The sequence below is a fragment of the Sciurus carolinensis genome, chromosome 7 (assembly GCF_902686445.1).
Source record: "Sciurus carolinensis chromosome 7, mSciCar1.2, whole genome shotgun sequence".
Lineage (NCBI taxonomy): Eukaryota > Metazoa > Chordata > Mammalia > Rodentia > Sciuridae > Sciurus > Sciurus carolinensis.
Genome location: NC_062219.1, coordinates 143350764 through 143371143, shown reverse-complemented (window position 1 = coordinate 143371143; position 20380 = coordinate 143350764). Strand labels below are relative to the sequence as shown.

At 42.1% G+C, this 20380-nt stretch overlaps 1 long non-coding RNA gene across 1 annotated transcript in view; it reads right to left on the bottom strand.

Annotated features, from left to right (window-relative positions):
• Positions 1-13053, bottom strand: part of LOC124988140 (uncharacterized) — a 42683-nt gene extending 29630 nt beyond the window's left edge. Inside the window, exons 1-2 of the long non-coding RNA XR_007109373.1 lie at positions 12979-13053; positions 12326-12423 (exon numbers count right to left, since the gene is read on the bottom strand). This is a non-coding gene — a long non-coding RNA (uncharacterized LOC124988140). The remainder of the gene's footprint in view (positions 1-12325; positions 12424-12978) is intronic.
• Between the last annotated feature and the right edge of the window lie 7327 nt (positions 13054-20380).

The window sequence follows — 20380 nt, the reverse complement described above, 5'->3', positions numbered from 1 at the left end:
GAAGAATATGACCTGGGATATGAATGCTGAAAGAAAAGGAATAAACCAGGATGTTACCTGGACACCCGGCTTGGATAACTTGGGTAGGTTGGGTGACATCTGTCAAGATTAGGAAGCATTAGGAAGAGTTCTAAGAGGAGATATCAAATGTTAGAATTTCAATGAGGGTTCTTCCAAAAAAATTCCTTACTTCATTTTTGAAGGATATCTTTACTGGATTTAGAACTCTGGACTGGTCATTTGTTTTAAAAGTGTTGTTCATTTGCCTTTTGGCTTTCTTCACTTCCGATGAATGAAGCTCTCAGTGTTACTCTTGTTTTGTTTTGTTTTGTTTCTAAAGGAAATAGACACCCCCACCCCCACCTCTGGCTACTTTAAAGATCTTAAGATTTTTGAATTTAATTAGTCTGACTATAATTTGCCCCTTTGTGTTTATCCCGTTTGGTATTTGCTAAGTCCTTGAGTTTTGAAGTATCTCCCCAGTTCTTTTTCATAAATCTGACTCACCAGCTGAATTAGTCACATCCAAGTGTTCTTCTTGCTCCATTTTCTCAAGTGTAATAATCACAATTTGAATAAAGACCCTGCCTGGTACCATATATTGAGCAACTGGGGGTCTGCATTTACTGTGGCTGTTCATCTGCCATTGTTGGTTTCTTTATGATTATTAATTTTTGAATATTTTTCCAGGCGTATGCTCAAGAACCATAGCTACTCTGGAAACTGTCTCCTTCCAACAAAGAGTGTGCCTCCTTTCCTCTGAGGCAAAGTGAGGTTTTGATCAGGCTAATTCAGTCATGACTGAACTATGGTTTGCTTCAGAGCCTTGGGCATTGAATTTCTGGCCTTTTAATTGAGAGTCTGAAGATTCTCTATGCACTTAGTGCCAAAGAATTTAAGATTCAGCTGGGCCCCCCATAGGTACCAACCTACCTCTGCAGTCTCCCAGCCCAAGTGTTTTCCAAATCTGCCAAAGATTTTTAAATTATTTTTACAGACTGCATTTTGATTCATCATACACAAATGGGGCACAAATTTTCATTTCTATGGTTGTGCATGATGTAGAGTCACACCATATGTGTAATCATACATGTATGTAGGATAATGATGTCTGTCTCATTCCACCATCTTTCCTTTCCCTGCCCCCTCCTCTCTCCTCATTTCTCTCTACACAATCCAAAGTTTCTCCATTCTTCCCTTGCCCCCTCCCCCTGTTATGTATCAGCATCCACTTATCAGAGAAATCTTTCAGCCTTTGGTTTTCTGGGATTGGCTTACTTCACTTAGCATAATATTCTCCAACTCCATCCATTTGCCTGCAAATGCCATAATTGTATTCTTCTTTATGACTGAATAATATTCCATTGTATATATATATCACAGTTTCTTTATCCGTTCGTATGCCAAAGATCTTGAAGGAAAATGTAGCTTGGTAGTCAGATTAATGCCCACTTTCTTTCCCAGGCACAAGCCTGTGAGAGATTTGACTCTGCCTTTTAGAATCTTCTATCTGAATTCACCAGTTTTCCACATGGCCCCAGAACACAACCCCTAGAGTGCAAAACAAAAACAACTGGATGTCATCGGTGGCCCTCAGAAACATTTCCTCACTGGAAATTAGCACATTCAACTCTAATTGTTTATAGTTTCTTATATATTTAAAAATATGAGTCTTTAAAATTTATATCCAGATTTTTATTTCAATGAAAGCATTAACCTGTAGCAGGCCACTATACCCAACCTGGAAGGAGCAATCCTCTTTGTTTAATTTTATAGATAATTCCATGGTATAGTTTGGAATCACTAACATAAAACTTTCTCACTGCTATGATTTATGATTCATTATTTGTCATATATTCCTTAAACCATGGCATCTGAATCCTGCAATTAAAATTCAACATGATAATCATCAGGGACTGCTGCATCAGTAGGCCAATCAGTGGGACATAGGAGAATGTCCAGAAATAAACCCAGAAAGAAGCCCACATTGAATATGTAACGAACTTAGCATTTCAATTCAGGAAGGAAAGTGAATTTTGTTCGGACGACCAAAGAAACATTTGAAAAACAGGAGTTTTTTCCAGCTTTTCACCTTACCTTTAAATAAATTCTAGATTCACATATATTTACACACAAAAGAAAAAATAAAACCATAAAAGTCTAGAAGAAAAGCGTGCGTGTGTGTATTAGATATATATATGTATATCTATCTATATCTATATAGAGATGGATAAGGATGAATCTATCCATAGATATAGATATAGACAGATAGATATATCATTCTTTGCATCTTCTCCTTATATCTCCATCCTAGGATAAGTAATGCCCAAGTATAAATCCAAGTCCATATTGAATCGAAACTATAACAGAAAATATTCACCAGTCTGAATAAATTTTGCCTGATAAACCATCATAAGCAAAGTCTCAAAATGAACAGAAAATCAAGGGAAAAAAAATCACACCCCATTCTAAGCAAAGGGAAAATTTCCTTGACAAATAAAGAAATTCTACAAACAAACATGACCAAGATCAACAAAGGAATCCATCTCTACGGATTTGTAAACACATAAGATACACACCCTGCAGTAGGAGGAACCAAATAAAAACTTCACTGAGATGCCATTCTCAATATCACGTTCACCAGGGCCAAGCAACTTTCTTATACACTGTCTGATGAAGACCTTGAGAAATAAGCACTTCTCTTGCTACGGTGAGTGGAAACTGGGACCCTTCCAGGGGGCAATTAGCAAGATCAGCTTGCCATTCAACAAACACTGAACACATCGCTAAGCAACAGAAGCCGTGGATGTTCTCAGGATCTCACAAGTGAACTGAGAAAACAAGAGGTCAATGAATACCCACCATAAAAGGTGGTGACTTTCAGGAGAGGACCTGGATACTGCTGGAGTCCAAGGAGAAGAGAAGGAGAGAGAGGAAGAGACATGAGTTTCTCCCACTGTGCCCTCAATTAGGTCTCCAACAGAATGTCCGGTGCCTTCATTTGGGGGTCCTCTTTGAGTCCTTAGAGGCCTGTCTAATAGAACAGATGCCACATAGGGTATTTCCACATCCCTTTCCAAACCCTTGATAACCGAGCACATGAGGGTTATTAAACTGATGTCACGCTCCTGAGGCAGATCAGTGCTACTGTGGCAGAGATAAAGGAGGTCTCTGTTTGGCCCATCCGTTTATGGAGGTTGGTTATACAAAGGGATCCTTGTACAGTCCAGACATATCCATAATAAAGAAAATGCCAGAGTCGTTATTACAAAGTGCAGTTTAAAAAAAAATTATTGCTGTGTCTCCAAAGCAGTTTCCAATTATTTATTGAAATTATTCTAGGAAATTGAAGTAAAACATAAAAAAAAAAAATAGAAAAGAACAAAAGTAGATAAGAGCCATTCACAGTCCGGTTAGGAAAGGAAGGAAAAGGGTCGCTCCAAAGAGAATGGGCTATAAATCTCTGTCAAGGTTCTGAAGTTCGAGAGCTGAAGGTCTGATGTTTACGACCTGTCTCCCTTTCATACTGAACTGTTGGGAAAAGGTAATCAGTAAAGGTGAAGGAAGGACAGGGAGGAGATTGCAGAAACCACAGTAATTCTGATTTTCCACTGTCAATTAGCCAAAATTCACCATTCTGAAGGCCCTCCAGGGACAGGTCCTCTTCCACAATGACAGTATGCTGGGTCACTCAAGAACAGTTCTGGGGTCAAGTGCCCAAGTTCAAATCCTGGTCTTGCAGTTTGGTAACATCACAACCCAACTAATGAGGCAAGTTCCTTAACATCTCTGCGCCTCTGTGCCTCCCTACCTGCTATCCCCGTGTGTAAAATAGAATATCAATAGCAAGATTAGAAAACAATTCTATTTTCAATAGCATCAACAAATAAAGTAAAATACTTAGGAATAAGCTTCACCAAAGTGGCAAAAGACCAGTACATCAAAATCTACAATATCCTGCTGAAAGAAAATCAGAAGGTATCAATAACCTCCAAAGTGATCTGCAGATTCAATACAATCCCTATCAAAATCTCAATAGCATTTTTTTTGTCAGAAACAGAAAAATTCCTCTTAAAATTCACATGGAAGCTCAAGGGACTTTGAGTTGACAAAACAATCTTGAAAATAGAAGTTGAAGAGCTCACACTACCTGATTTCAAAATCTGCTACAAAGCTACAGTAATGAAAATAGCACAAGACTGTCATCAAGGCAAACACATATAGACCAGTGCACCTGAGTAGAGAGCCCAGAAATAAACTGTCACATAGACCAAATGGCCCATGTGCTGGACAAGCGTACCACGGCCACCCAGTAAGCCAGTAAGCTTACCAGTAAGCACAGTCTCTTTGGTAATCAATGTCGGGAAAACTGGATATCTACATGTAAAAAAAAAAAAAAAAATGAAGTAAGACTTTATATTACATCACATACAGAAATTAATTCAAAATCGATTGATGACCTAAAACTGTGACATTCCTAAAAAAAGAACAAGATTCAATGTAAGGTGAAGCTCTTAGGCCTATGGCCAGGTAAAGCCCAAATTCCTGCCTAGGTCAAACACAGAGGGTTGTTGACTCTATTTCAAAGTACCGCAGAGAGAAGGGCTTATTCCCTACCCTGAGTGAAAACAAGACCAAAAATTTGGGAAAAATATAATTCTAAAGACAGAAGGACCACTAAAACCACAGATCCTTAAAAATTGACTCAAATCTTGAAGTTCATGCTGCCAGTGTGGAAAGTTCCTCCAACACATCTGAAAACATTTCAATAAAGGGCAACTTGCTGCCTGGCTCAAGTTCTTTGCGTGTTCCCTGAGAGTCAGTCTGCTTCTCTACAGAATCTACTGCTACGTCTGCTTCCATCTCCTACAAGAGAGTTTTCCTCTGTATCTGAGGTCATCTGTTGTGAACCTGGTCCTTCACCCACTGACAGTCAGCAGAAGAGAGCCTGGTCTAGAAGCAGGTCCGGACCTGAAACCAAGTGTTACTAAAGAAGCAAACGCTTTGTGGAAGTGACAAGGGGGTAAGAGTCCGCTTATGTTCAGCAAATTTCAGAAAATACACAATTGTGCAAATAAGTGATTGCCTAAATGGGTGGATGAAAGGCACCTGGCAGGAGGGGTCTGGAATTATCCCACAATTACCATACAAGAAGCAATCATTTATAGTCCTCGTATAGGAGAGGACACTGAGCAACACAGGTCTTCTATCTCTGCTCAAGTGACCAGAGCGCTGTTGTTGGGAAGGAGTCTTTGGTTTCACCAAATGAAACTGTGCTTACTTCTAGAAGGAACGTGCAGTGGACAGAAGGAGGGGTCTTATCTGCATTGCTTCAGAGACATGAGCTAAGACAAATGTACGGAAATCAGAGTGACACAGACAGAGGCTCAAATGAAGGATTTTAAAATCTGAACCAATGAAGGATGACTTTTCTCAAAGATCTGAGCTTTCCATTCTGCACAAGACATGTCACCATGCCTCTTTCAGGAGGACCACAGTAGGTGAGACCACACGGGTGGTACCCAGGGTTGCGATGCTGTGACTTCTATTTCCTCAAAGAAGCTTCTTTAGTTTTGCCAATTTGGGGAGATGCTGTACATCATCAAATTCCTGACCCTCAAAAATCATCCTGGAGCCCACAATAGAATACATTTCATTTCTATCTCTTAGGATTAGAACGGATTGGTCAAAGGACGAATCCTAAAACATTCCCTGGCACTCCTCTGCATGTTCTTTTGTATTAATGCTTAGAAATTTCCAGAGGTTTTAATTACACAGAACATTTCAGCTCCAGACATTTATAGAGACTTCCAGGCCTTAGAAACATGAGCAAGAGATGAATAATCTCATCGAAAGTTTCCTTTCCCACACGTGGATCAGAACAAATGTTTCTGCACCAATCCAAGCAGTGTCCCCCAGTTCACAGATGACATGTGTGCTTGTCCCTACATACCACCCCATGCCCCTGGCCATTTCCCTGTTTATTGTTCTTTGATGTGGAAAAGAGGCCTCACTGAGGCACAGCCACCAGCCTGCACAGCCCCCAGGGTATTCTCAGCAGCCAGAGAAGGTCAGTGGTGACAGCCAATTTCTCAAAATGAAAACTAAATAAATACTCAGGGCAAACACAATAATTAATTACCTTCAGAATGCATATGACTAAAATAAGTTTGTAATTCGGTTATACCCTATTTAGAAAGAGCTAAAGCAACATATCACATAAATCCCTGGTAGTGAACTGAGGAAGGCGGAAACTGTACCCCTGAGTGGACTGAAGTCTGAGATGAACAGAGATGCTCTGGTCCTCCTCCTTCAGCCCACGCTGCCCCAGCCTGCACTGCCCATACCTAAGTCAGTGAGCCTTTCTGTTACTTCATTTCCTCAGGAATAAGGGATAGAACAACATCACGTCTCCTCCCCTTCTGTATCTTCCTGCAGCTTGCTAAGTTTTGCATCTCTTCTCTTACTCCCACTAAATTATTTCACTTAGGCCCCAATGAATATCAGGGAATATCTCTGACCTTTGCACCATCCACGGAAAATCATTACAACTTTATGCACATGTTTTCAAAACTCAAACTTAAAATAAGGAGTTGAAACAAGATTATTGGTGTGCTTGCCATCTAAGTCCCAGATCTGGAGAAGGAGAAGATGCTGCCCTTGGCAAGTTAAGGCCTCTGATATGGTATCAGGTTAGTAATGAACCAGCTTCAAGGTTACCTCAATTTCTGAGACGTTTATGGCATTTCTCTGTTGATGATTTACCTTGAATGCTATCTTGGTGAGCTGCAGTGACCTGAAAAGATAACCCTGGGAAACTGATGATTCATCCTTTGTAGGAATAAGAGGACTTCCTTAGGCAATGCCACAGGTTTGCCTACTGTTCCTCAAGCTCTGTTTTGGGATAGAGGTCTGAGTGTCTGGAACTGCACTATATTTCATCAAAGTGAGCCTTAGGAGAAGGGTTGGGTGAGACATAATTGAAGCTACTCTATCACTTTTGCTTCTTATCTCACTAAAACTTTTAGATTTTTATTTACTAAATTGAAGGCATTTGGGGGGAGGGAGAAGAGAAAGGAAAAAGGAACTACTGGGGATTTAAATAGAGGGAACTATGTAATTTGCATTTAAAGGTATGTCAAAATGAACTCCACTATTATGTATAAGTATAATGCACTAAAATAAAAAAAAAATTAATCAAATTGACCAGTCTCCCCTGTTGTTCTTCATTCAACCAATTCCTCCCAAATTCCTGCTCTGTGTTAGACATCTCACTACACACTAAGTATGAACTCTGTGGAATATGATGGAGAAATCATTGAACAAACAAGGAAAAAAATAACTATTAGTTGTAATAATTCTAGAAAGTAAGCTAACCGAGTATAATGATGGAGAATTATAAAGAAAGTAGAGATGCCTCTGTTTGGGGCGATTAGGGGAAACCTGAAGGATTGAAGGAGAAGCCACACTTGATGGGAAATTCCAGGGAGGTGGTTCCAGGGAGAAAAAGAGTTGCTTTTGTGAAAACTCTGGGGCAGGAATAAAGTGATTTTGCTGCTTGTTGTTTGAAGTGTGGTCCTCAGATCAGCGGCCTCAGCGTTCCCTGAGAACATTAGAGAAATGCAGAATCTCAGGCTCCACCTCAGACCTATGGATCCAAATCTGCATTTTGAACAGGACCCCAGGTGCCTGTTGGAAGCTGAGGAGCACTGTCAGAAAGCACCGGCTCCGACCCTGACTGCGAACACCCTGAGGAGCTTCAGGAAGTCCTGATGCCTGGGTCCTATTCCCAGGGACGGATTTGGTTCGAACAGTACCTTGGGCATGAATGAGGATTTCTGCACACTTCCAGTCAGTTCTATATAAAATGCAGCAAAATTTGAGAGTCACTCATCTAAAATACAGCACCTGGCCCACAGTAGGCACTTGATAAGTATTTGTGAGTCAAACACTTGACCCTTCAGCTTTCCCAGAGATTCCTGCAAGGAGACTGTGGGCAGGCAGGAAGGCCACCCTCCCCCAACCTCATGCACTGGAGGGTTACTCTCTCCAGTGGGATGAAGTCAAGTCATGATCCATTTGTTGAAATGAATCCAAGGATAGCTATCCCAGGGACTGGTCAAATTCTTCTGCCTACCAGACAACCTTCCCTGGACATTTTTGTGAATTCCCTGGGGATGTAAGGGATCCTTTATCTAGTGTCTTGACGGAGGTGAGGAAATGCAGTCCTGAGCTGGCCTCATGTAGACAGCCGGTGTTTAGATCTCCTTGCCCAACTGGGAGGAGCCCACACAGAGAAAACCCTCTTCGGGGCAGCCGGGTAACATTCTTAACTAATGAGCTCGGAACAGAATGTCCCTGCCTGGCATTATCAGGGAAGACTTGAGAGAGGGGAGGTGTGAAAGAGTACAGGATGTGATCGAATGGAAGACATGCACAGTACGGCTCTGTGGGGAAGCCCCGGGGGGATTCCTGCACCTGGGCATCGTAGAAATATACAGCCAAGAATGTGGACGCTGGTGAGCACGACACAACCCAGCCCCGTGTCCAGGGCCAGTTGGTGACCACAGGCACAGTAGCTTCCCACTGCCAAAGAGCAGCTCAGGACCAACAGAGAAGCACCCAGCAACCCCTGTACTAGCCACAAGGAGGTTGCAAAAGATTTTCAGGAGAATGAGGCTCATTCATTTCCTCCTCATCGGGCCCTTTACTTTAAGGGGTTTTTTTGTTTTTTTGTTTTTTTTTTCCAAATATGACTGTACCACGTAAAGAAGAGTCAGGAAGTTGAGTAATAATTTCAGTTGCTACTGGGGAAGAAGGGACAAGAAAGGGAATTTGGGCAACACGAATCTGTCTTTCAGGACTTCCTCAACCATATGGGGAAAACAAAAGTTTTCAATTCTCAATAAAGTAAGCAATATCCTGGCACAGAAAAGATGCCACAAGCCCCAGAAAGAGCTGCATTAACCATTTCAGGCTTTTCAATGAACTGTTGACTAACAGAATAAATCACTTTCCAGATGGGGACTGGCCGTCCCAGCGGGTGGGCAGTGAAGAAGGTACCGTGTTTTAAGTGTCATGAAAATGTTCAAACCCTGCCTCGAAGCCGAGTTGAAGAATCACGGAGGCTAAAGACTATGTCTCTTCCTGCAATAAAAATGCCTTTGAATCTAGTGTGAAATAGTATCAGGGAAGCAGCGTATTCTTTGCAAGTAAAAGAATTTCCTTAATCTAAATCATCTATGTCTGGGGTGCTGGTTCTGTAAGTCGCCTAAGGAACTAGCAGGGGCAGTCCCAGGGGCCAGGTACCCAACCCTGAGTGCAACCCTGAGAAACGTCTCTTGGCCAATTCCAGACCTGCTTCCAGGCAGGCCGAGGGGACCAAAGAAAAGCACAGCAATGCACTGCCTGGGTCCACACTGAACTCATGATCACAGACCTCAATGGGCCGTAATGCTGCCAGGCCAGGACTCTGCGTGATCAGACCCCGTTTCCTCTCCCACCATCCTTGATGTCTATTTCCTGTCCATTTTTCCTGAAATGCTTGATCTCTCCCCTTTCCTTGTATCCCTAAGCTAATTTTTGGCTTCTCATTTATTTTATTAAGTAGCAATTAGAAGAAAAATTTCCTATTCTTCCACTATCATGTCTACCCAACTGCTGGCCCCAATGCCCATCCATCCATTTATTCTGCTGCCTCTCCTTTGGCTCTGGATAAGCTGTCATTACTGCAAATCAAGACCAATCACAACTCTTAGACGGTAGACCTTGTCCCCTCTTCTGGCACCAGGAGTGAGTCCCCTCTCTTACATCATCACATCCTCCCTGCCCACTGGATGATTCCCCTTAGTATGCAGCCAACTATAATGTCCCCTGACTGCATTTGTTCAATTCTCCTTTGTCCCCACCTCCCTCTTGAACACCTAAATTTTTTTTGGTTTTCTTGAGAGCAAAACTTCTCAAAGGACTTCCAAACAAAATAGATCTTCTATGCCACAGATTCTGCATTAAGTGCTATATGAATCAGCAGGAGTGTGGAATTTACGTTCTCGTGGGAGGTAGACAAGATAGTAAGTAACTGGGATATATGCCCTGATGATATGAGCTACCAGGAAATATAAAGCATGAGGAAGGAGAAGGCAGGTGCTCAGTGGAAACTGATATTTCACAAAGGGTATATTGCTGAGCAGGGAATATTTGAGAATTCATTAGAAGGCCAAGAGGTAGCAAGCTATTGAGTTACCTGGGGGCAGGGATGAGGTTGGGTATAATTTTTAAGGCAAGCAGGCAAATTAGTGCAAATGCCCTGTGGTAGGAATGTGTTAAGCCTGTCTGAGGTGTAGGTAGGAGGTCACTGAAGCTGGAGCGGATTGGGCAGGTGGAAGCATGGCCGAGGTTGTGGCCAGACTGGTGTGTGATGGACCCTGTCCACAAAGTTGGGTGGGACCCTATTGACCAGTGAAAGAGTTTAGTCACTAGAGGGTTTTAAATAGAGGTGGATGACACATTTAGAAATGATCACTCACTCTTCTGCACAGAAATAAGGGGGTAAATGTCAAAGAAGATAGATGGTATCGGATGTGATTAAAATAATCAAGGACAGAGATGATGAGGCTTCATAATGTAGGATGACACAGTTAAAGGTGGTTAAAAGTTGTCAGACATACTTAGGATATATTTTTTAAGATGGTGGCCTATGAAATTTACTACATAATTAGATGTTATGGGTTGGGGACATGAGAGAAAGAGAAGAGTTAGATGAGATTCTCAGGTCTTTGTATTGGGCAACTGTAAAAATTGTTTAATGAGACTGGGAAAAAGAGAAGATTTGAGAGGAAAATTGGGCCTCTGAATTTGGACTTATTAAGTTCAGTTTGTCCAGCTCAAGTCTAAATAGAAATGTCAAGTAAGGAGGAGGATGTAGAAGGTTGATGGTCAGAGACATTTCCCGCAATGAACCTGAAGAGATTACCTGGGAAGTGAAGGTACGCAGGGAGAAAGAGACTGGGCTGTCCCAACATCAAAAGATGAAGCTGATAAGAAAGCAGCGAGGGATACTAGGAGTCCCCAGTAAGATAGGAAAACACCCAAGAGTTTCTTCCAGAAGCCAAACGAAGAGAGCGTTTCAGTGTCTTGGATGCTTTGCATAAGATGAGAATCAACTCGAGAGCGAATGTTAAAGAAACCTCCTGTGATCCTGATAAGAATAGTCAACCTGGAGTGCTGCAGACGAAAACACAGATTAAATTTGGGGTCAAAGAGTATACAGCGGAGAAGTGGAGGTAGTGAAAACAGAACAATAGAACAGGAGCAAGGACTTAGAGAAATTGGTAGCTGCAGAGGATTTTTTTAAAACTGACCAAACGTTGACAGAGAAGTCAACCCAAATGAGTCAGGTGTGGACTCTCGTGAAAGATACGCTCTCTCTGCCCGTTTTCACCGGGCACCAAGGGAAAAGTCAGGATTGTCTCCGAAACCTCTTTGCAAGTGTACAACTGTTGCCAAATTTTATGTCATTTATAGTTTCCTCACAAAATTAGTCAGAGATGGAATTGGCTTACTCCCCAGTTCTTAAACTTATCTATTGTTCCCAGTGGACCAACAGCTAGCTCTTAAAATACCTTTTTAGTTTATCTTTAACCCAGAAGCATGGGTTTTTCCTGGTCTCTGGCTGGATCCCTGTTTCCTCAGCCTAAACAGAAGTCCACCCTGTGAGAGATCCCTGCTGTGGCCACTTTTCCTCTTGCCACCAAAGGAATTTCAGGGAAACAAAAGCTTGGAGCCCGCGTCACCCTCTGCAGCCCTGTCCCAGGAGGCCTTTCTGCCTGAAGATTCTGCTGCTGGACTCCGCAGCTGCCCTGGCAGCAGAGCGCCTTCCTCCTCCTGAAGAGGCATGGTGAGGCTAGAAGGCCCAGGGAGGCTGCCCTGCAGAGCATTTTGCAAAAATTAACTAATGAAGACAACAAACCCTGGCAGAGCAGAGAACATGATGTCTACAGTTCTGGGGGAGACTACCTGAGGCAGCAAGCGGCCTGGTATTTGTACAGACAGAAGAAAGTTTCAAGTACACACTGGACAGTACTTCAATTGTGTGTGTAGTGAATGTGCACGTATGGTGTGTTTAAGAGATGCATATAAATATATATAATTTAGAGTGTCTCATTTATTTATTATATTTATTTCATTTTATATATATTTATTGTATACTCTAGTATACAATAGTTATAGTAACTCATTGTACCCATACACACATGCATATATATGTATATTTGTGCTTTTATGGTTTGAATTATGTCCTTGCAAAATTCATGTGTTGAAGTCCTACCTTCCAGTACTATTTCCAGTCCTCCCACAGGGACTTTAGGAGGTACTTAGGTGAACTGAGGTCATGCGCTACGTTCTAATCTTCTATGATGGGTATCCCTATGGAAAGAGGAGATAAGGACACAGTAACCCAGAGGGAAGACCATCTGAGGACACAACAAGAAAGAGGCCATCTCCAAGCCAAGGGAAGAGACCTTAATAGAAACCAGCTCTGCTGAGGAATTTTTTTTCCTCCAGAACAGTAAGGAAAAAAATTTCTTTTGTCTAAACCACCCTGTTTGTTTGGTTTTGTTATGGCATCTCATGCCAACTAATACACACACACACACACACACACACACACACACACACAAAGGCCACCATGTCCAGAAATACAGACCAACATGTTTAATAAGATTTATTCCTGACATATTTCAAAAAAGTGACATAACAATATTATATCAGAATCCAGACTTTATGGTCCCCTCTAAAGGTATACACTTGTACAAACATCTTGGCCTTATCCGTGCCCTGGGAGAAAGGAGTGTAAAGCAAATATCAGTGAACTGATAAGGCTGGGAAAGAGCTTAACAATGCTACCACAGAGTTTTCTGCCAGATTTGGAGGTGAAGCGATCTCTTCCCCAGAGAATAACAATAACTTCTTTGGAGTTACCTTTCCTTGGAAGGCTGTTGGGTTCCACAAAGAGGCCCACACACACGCTCCACTTGGCCTTCCACCAGACTCCCTCCCCTGTGAATGGTCTTCCTGGACCTTCTCCAGTGAAGTCTCTGCTGGGAGGGAGGATGGGGTGAAAGTCAGGCCCATCTTGCAGTGGTTAATGGTTACCAAGAACTTGGAAATCCTTCCCCCATTGTAATGCACAGAACTGAAATGCAAAATTGAAAACAAAACCTAAAACTCCACCTGACCGGTCTGGCTGTGGAAAAGCTGTAGCTTTGGGGGAAAAGAAAAAGTTCCTGTCTTCTACCATAACAGAGCATAAAAATAGCAGTGTCCCCATTTTTGTTAAGTGAGGAAGTCCAAAAATAAGCTTTATGGACTGAGTTAACGACTGACTGACCACGACATCGCAGGTCACAGAAGGGGAAGGAAGGGCGACACACATATTTAAAGAACCGTGACATGTCAGGAGCTCTCTGAAGCTTACCTCATGTACTTTCCACCATCATCACAGAAAGTTGACTTTTTAAAATCCTTATTTTGTATGTGAAGAGTTGAAGAGAAATTACATACTGACATTGATTTTTCTCTCGTTGCCTTTTTCTATAGACGTTAGAAAGGGTTAACATTTGCTTTTTCTGCCTTGTTTGCAGAAAGAGGTGACCTGACTAATGATATGCAACCATATGAAGAAAGTATCTAAATTTACATTTGCAGCCTGGGCTTCTAGTCTAATCCAGACTGAAGCATCCCCCATGGTATCACTAATAAGGAACCTCAACCTAATGCACCCAAATCTGTCCTCCTGATCTTCTTCACTGCATCTGCCTGTCAGTCTGTATCTTGTGGTATTAGTTGGAGTTCTCCAGAAATACAGAACCAATAGAATGTCTACAAGTGAGAGGGGATTTATTAGATTGGCCAATATAATTCGAGCCTGGTTTGCCCCACAATGGCTGTCTGCAGACCAGAGAGCCAGGAAAACCAGCAGCTGCTCAGTCCAAGGAACTAGAGCCTCAGAACAAGAGGGACCAATGATGAAGCCCTAGTCTGGGGTTAAAGACCTGGAAGGCCCTTGGAGAATGAGTAAAGAAGAGTCTGGAAGCAGATATCTGGAAGAGTCTGCATGATGGCAGCAATGAAAGTTGCACCTACTGATGCATGCATGCCATCTTCTCCCTTCTTACCCTTGTTGAGCCAACTGGGCACCCAGTTTATGGGATCACGCAGCCCACATTCAGGGTGAATCTCCCCACTCAGTTTGCTGACCCACATGTCAATCATCTCTGGAAGTACCATCACGGATACACTGAAAAGTGTGCTTGATTCATTTTCTAGGCCTCTCTCAATCTACTCAAGTTGACCACCAAGGTTAACCATCAGGTCACATAAGTGCATGACAAGTCAGGTGTTCCAGGTGCACGGGCCACGCGCTCACCCCGCTTGCCCACTCTTCCTCTCATGCTCTATATGCAATCAGTCCTCCAACTCTGCTAGCTCCAGGGCTGCATGCAGTCCTGGTCCATGTCAGCAGCATCTTTTGCTTGAAGCCTCCTAGCACTTTCTTCCTGTCGCCCCCTCCAGTGTGTGTGACCTCAGCACAGCACTCAGGGTGAGTCTGTGAAATGTAGATCAGACTGTGTCCCTCCTCTGCTCTCAGTAGTCACAGACCTTCTCACCTCGCTCAGAGTAGAAGCCAAAGCCTCCCAGAAGCCCACAGGCTCTGCAGAACCTGGTCACTTACCTCCTCGACTGCTTGTCTTGCATTCTCTCCTGGCCACTCTGCCTCAGTCACATCAATCTCCTTGCACCAGACCTTTGCATGTGAAAGATGCTCCCTCTCCTAAAATCTTTACCCAACTTATCTGCATGGCTCATTCTCTTAATCCCAGCTGTTTTTATTCAAGTGCCACCTTCTTAGTGACAGCTTTTCTGGTCCACCCATTTTTTAATTCTTTTTTATTGGTGCATTATAGCTGTACGTAATGGTGAGATTCGTTGTTGCATATTAGTACATGCACACAATGTAACAATATAATTTGCCTAATATCATTTCCCAGTGCTTCTCCCTCCCTCCATTCCTCTCACCCCTGAACCCCTTCCTCAATTCTACTTATCTCCCTTTGTTTTACATGGGATTACCCCTCATCTTCATCTCCTTCTTTTCCTCTGTAGCTTCCACATTTGAGAGAAAGCATACAACCTTCTGACTTTGCCTTATGTTGCTTAATGTGACTGTCTCTAGTTCCATCCATTTTCCTGCAAATGACATAGTTTCATAATTTTCATAATTTCTTTATGACTGAATAAAACTCCACTGTGTATATATACCACCATTTCTTGATCCATTCATCTACTGATGGACGCCTAGGCTGGTTTTATAGTTTGGCTGTTGTGAGTGCTACTACTGTCAACATCGGTATGCATGCAACACCACAGTATCCTGAGGAGTCGTATAGCTGGTTCTAGTCTTTTGAGGAATCTTCATACTGATTTCCACAGTGGTTGTACTAATTTACAGTCCCACCAACGGTGTTAAAGTGTTCCTTTTCTTCACATCCTCTCCAGCATTTATTAATATTTGCAATAATGGTAGAATGGCTGCCATTTTGACTGGGGTGAGATGAAATCTCAGCAATTCTAGTTTCCATTTGCATTTCCCTAATTGCTAATGATGTTGAACATTTTTTTCACATACTTATTGGCCATTTGTAGTTCTTCTTTTGTGACATGTCTGCTTAATTCACTTGCCCGTTTATTAATTGGATTATTTGTATTTGGTGTTCAGTTTTTTTAATTCTTTATGTATTCTGGATATTAATTCTCTATCTGACCCACCCAAATTAAAATACTATCACTCCCACTACCACCTCCTGGAGCAACTTTATTTCATCTGTACTATCTAACATCTATTCTACATATTTCACTTATTTATTTTGCTTAGCACATGTCTCCCCTACCCCACTAGAATGTAAGCTCCATTTGAACAAAGATTTTGTTCTATTTTGCTAAATAAAGGAGCAGCTAGAATAATATCTGGCATATAATAGTTTTTCTATAAATATTTAGTTTTTTTAATACTAGGAATCTAGAGAATATCATTTGGTCCCTGATATAAGGGAGAGATCTTGGAAAGTCATTCCTGTTTTTAAAATGCTGAAAATAAAGCGAAAAGAATAGAAATCATACCGAACCATCAAGTGTCACCTTGGTCCTCTTACCTCTACATATCTCATTGTGTAAGGAAAATATCTCCTTATTCACTAAAATAAGATGTCAGAAAACTATGCCTGACAAGCAAACCCTGAGCCCCTGCCTCCCTTGTGGGTCAAGATTTATTGGAATAAGGTCAGGTCTAGTCATTTACATAACAGCTATGGTGGCTCTTATGTGGCAGCGGTATCATGTGACCCACAGAGCCCATGGCATTTGCCATCTGTTCCTTAAGTTTGTCAACTCTTGATTTAAACCAAAGGCTGCCAAGTTTTCTGCTGTTATCAGTCAGAAGCATGAAGGTGGCTGTGCCGTGCAGGTGTCCTGTTGCAGGGAGCACAGTTGAATGCGGCCCCAGTTGCTGCCCTCTGGACCCACATCCACATCCTCAGGAGTTGCACTTCCTGACAACTGTTCCTACCCAATGGCTGAGCACAGATGCCAACCCTGTGGGGTGCATCTCCCCCAACAGCTGACTTAGGCTGGAGGACTTCCATTAACCCAGCCAAATACTTATGCAACTGCCCTGGAATCCAAGTGCTCCCCATCCAACCTGTCTTCGTTCCTCTGTCCTTCATGGGATCCAGACCTACATCATGGTGTGAGGACTCTCCTACCCACTCCTTCTCCCTCTTTCATCCTTCACAGGCATTTCCTCCAGGAACCCTCAGTCATGTCTAATCCTGGTTTCTGTTCTAAACAGACCTCAACTCAAGCCTCATGGACTGATGCACTACAGTCCCAGAGCATGTAAGAGCTGGTGAGAAGTGATCCTTAGTTTCAAATCAACAAAACAACTCATGCTTTTCTAACATACAATATAGAACAGAATATAGAATATGACTGTTCTCTTAGACTCTTGTTTTGCTTTCTTCCTCTATTCATTCCCTCAGTAAGGAACCCACAAGAGCATTATGCTCACAGACTGACCACATTGTACTCACATGGACACCCCAACAGCTAACAGAGCTTACCCGACAGTTGGTAACTGCATAAATATGGCCATCACTTATTGATGGGAATGCATTCTGAGAAGTGAGTCCTTGGGTGATTCCGTCATTGTACAAATCTTGTAGCCTGCTACACACCTAGGCACCTAGGATATATGGTGTGTGTGTGTGTGTGTGTGTGTGTGTGTGTGTGTAGCCTATTGCTCCTAGGGCCATGTTGAGCAAAACAACACAAGATTAAATCAAGCATAAGAGGAAATGATGCGATCAGGAGATGTAGCAAACCTGAGATGCAGGAGGCTGTCCTAGTCACACAGTAGGCTGTTTTACAGTAAATGTTTTGTTTTTGCTTTGTTTTATTTTGGTACTGGGGATTGAACCAGGTGCACTTGACTATTAAGCTACATCCCAGCCCCTATCTTTTATTTTTTTCATTTTGAGACAGAGTCTCCCTAAGTTGCTTTTAGATGTCTCGCTAAGTTGCTGAGGCTGGCTTTGGACTTGCAATCTCCTGAGTCTCTGGGGTTACAGGTGTGCACCTCTGTGCCTGGTTCACAGTAAACATTTTTCTAAAAGTAGGAGTGTGATCTACAGTAACAATGAGAAGTCTAGTAGTAAACACTTAAACCAATAACATAGTGACTTATTATCTTTATTAAATATCATGCACTATACAAAATTGCATGTGCTGAACTTTTATATGACTGACAGAGTAATAGGTTTGTTCACCAGCATCACCACAGACATGTGAGCAGTGCACTGCACTAGGACATTATGGTGAGAGGAATTTTTAGGTCCACTGCAGTCTCATGGTAACACCATCATATGTGTGGTCTCCATTTGACCAAAACATCACTCTGTGACACGTGTTGGTATTGGCTGGATGAATGAATAAATGGATAAGAAAACATTTTTGAATACTAAAATGTGCTTATTTGGCTTAAGGCTTTGCTATGTTTGCTATCTAGTTGAAGAAAAGTTATACAGATGACAGTGTACAAAAACAAATGCCCCAATGTATGTCCCAAAGGTCTAAAATGTCCCAAAGGGTAAGAATCTGGAGGAATGGGACCAGTATGGAGATTGCCACAGAAGCATTGCCGCCATGTGAAGAGAGTATGGATTTAACCACACTGGGAAGGGCAAAATAAAAGGAGAATGAGAGTCAAATTTTACAAAAGTGAATAATTGAGAGGTCAAAGAGCCATTTACCAAAATGAGGATACTAAAAACAGGATATTAGTATTTTAGACGAGGTTTGGTGAATTCTGGTAGGAAGCAGAGACTCTCAAGTGAAATCATTTAGAAGATGATTAAAACCATGGAATTAACCTTTAGGAAGAGACTGTAGCGGGTGGACTGTGCTAAAAGTCATTCCACCCAGAGGACAGTTGAAATCCTGAGGACGAAGGAATTCTAGAACAGAAGATATGCAAAAAGACAAGAGAAAAGTCAAGAGTCAGAGGCAGGAAATGCTGGTAAAGAAGATGCAGAAGTGTAAGGGAAAAGCTGAGCCAATGGAAGGTGAAGTGGTCCAGAGGGCGAGAGGAGAAACTTCCAAGCTGAGACCTTCCCAAGCAGCGCTGAGATCGCCAAGCATGCAGGCACTTGGGAGCAAGTGAAGGAGATTAAATGAGGAAGCTTAGTCCCCAAGATCCACCATGACTTATCTGTTCGGTTTAGTCTGTGCTTGTGTCTGTTAGCTTTTTCTTCAAAGTGGACTGTTCACATTTTCAGTAAAGATGAAATCCTCAATGGAGGCAAGGCATTGATGAGATGAAGAAAAAAGTTGACTGAGATAGCAAGTCCCTGGAGGAAGGAGGATGGGAGTGAGTAGGGAATAAAGATAAGGAGGCTAACTTTGGAAAGAAACGTGAAACTACTTCTCCTCCGGGTCAGAAAGGAAGAAAGAGGGTATCTAAAGAAAAGACCTTCCTGCCTTTCCTTCTCCACGTCAGACCAGAGCTGTTTGCAGAGAGTTATTCAGCATCAAAGCATCAGTGCAATTTAATTTCCACCTGCCAGTCCCAAAATAAGGTGAGTACTGTCCTGAACCCATCTCTCACCTGCATGTTCTTATCCAACCACGTTGGCACAAAACTTGATAGATGTGTCTTTCTCTTCTCTGTGAATATGTTTCACACCTTGTTAGAAACAAGTGATATAATTAAGAAAAAAGCAGTCATCTTATGGGAATGGCGAAATTGCCCTGATTATCTTGAAAGAAGGAAATGGTAAAAAGCAGCAGGCAAATGGATTATGCTCATCCATCTGGATGATGGATTTCTGAGAAAGTTATTCACATTTGCTTCTAAATCATGATATCACTAACATATTTCCTTTGAACTGGAGTGAGGTTGTTAAAAACAGACATTGTATTCAATGTCTTCAATAGTTCCATTTGGATTTCAAGTCACCACTAGAGATAATCTTGAAGTCATGTGAGTTGGCAGCTCATACATTGCTGGAGGTCTTAAATTAGTATGCCAAGATCTCATTAATGCCCTTTCCAAGTAGATGATTCAAGATATACCAGTGTCTCCATGAGTCTTTTGCTGATTAACTTTTTCTTCATTTTACTGGTTTCTTAAATACAGTTTTTTAAAAAAAAATGTAAGTGTACCAGAGTAATGCCCCCAAAATCTATAAAGTCAAGAGTATAAGCCAGTGCTGGCAATATAGCCCATCACGTAGAGTGCCTGCCTCTCAAGCTCGAGACCCAGGTTAGAGTCCCCAGCACTGTTAGATTGTGGATATTGCAAACAAACAAAAGAGTACAAGCCAACTGGCAGGTTTTATCCATGGGAGTAGGGGGCTAGGCTAGTGAGGAGAGGAAGAGGGAATAGGGCCTGGGAGGGCCTTTGTATGGTTTAATCATGGCAAAAAGAAAAAAAAAAAAACGTTGAAAGAATACATTCCACCCTCTTGGACTCTTTCTGATGTTTCCAGTCAGTGGGGTTGCTTTAATGAGTTCAATTTTAGATTAAAGCAATGGCTGCAATTTTATTTCAAAAGCTCCTGCCAATAACGATGTCTCCATTTAGAGGAGATGAAGTGGAACAAACTAGTGGTTAGGAATCAAAACATTTGGGTTTGATTCCAAGCTCTGACCACTTACTCCCTCATAACCTCAGGGCAGTGGTTCTTCCCAGGCCTGGGTAAGCTGGACATGCTCTCTGAGTGATTGAGATGAGCACCCAAGAACACTGCCCCAGGCAAATGGCTTTGAC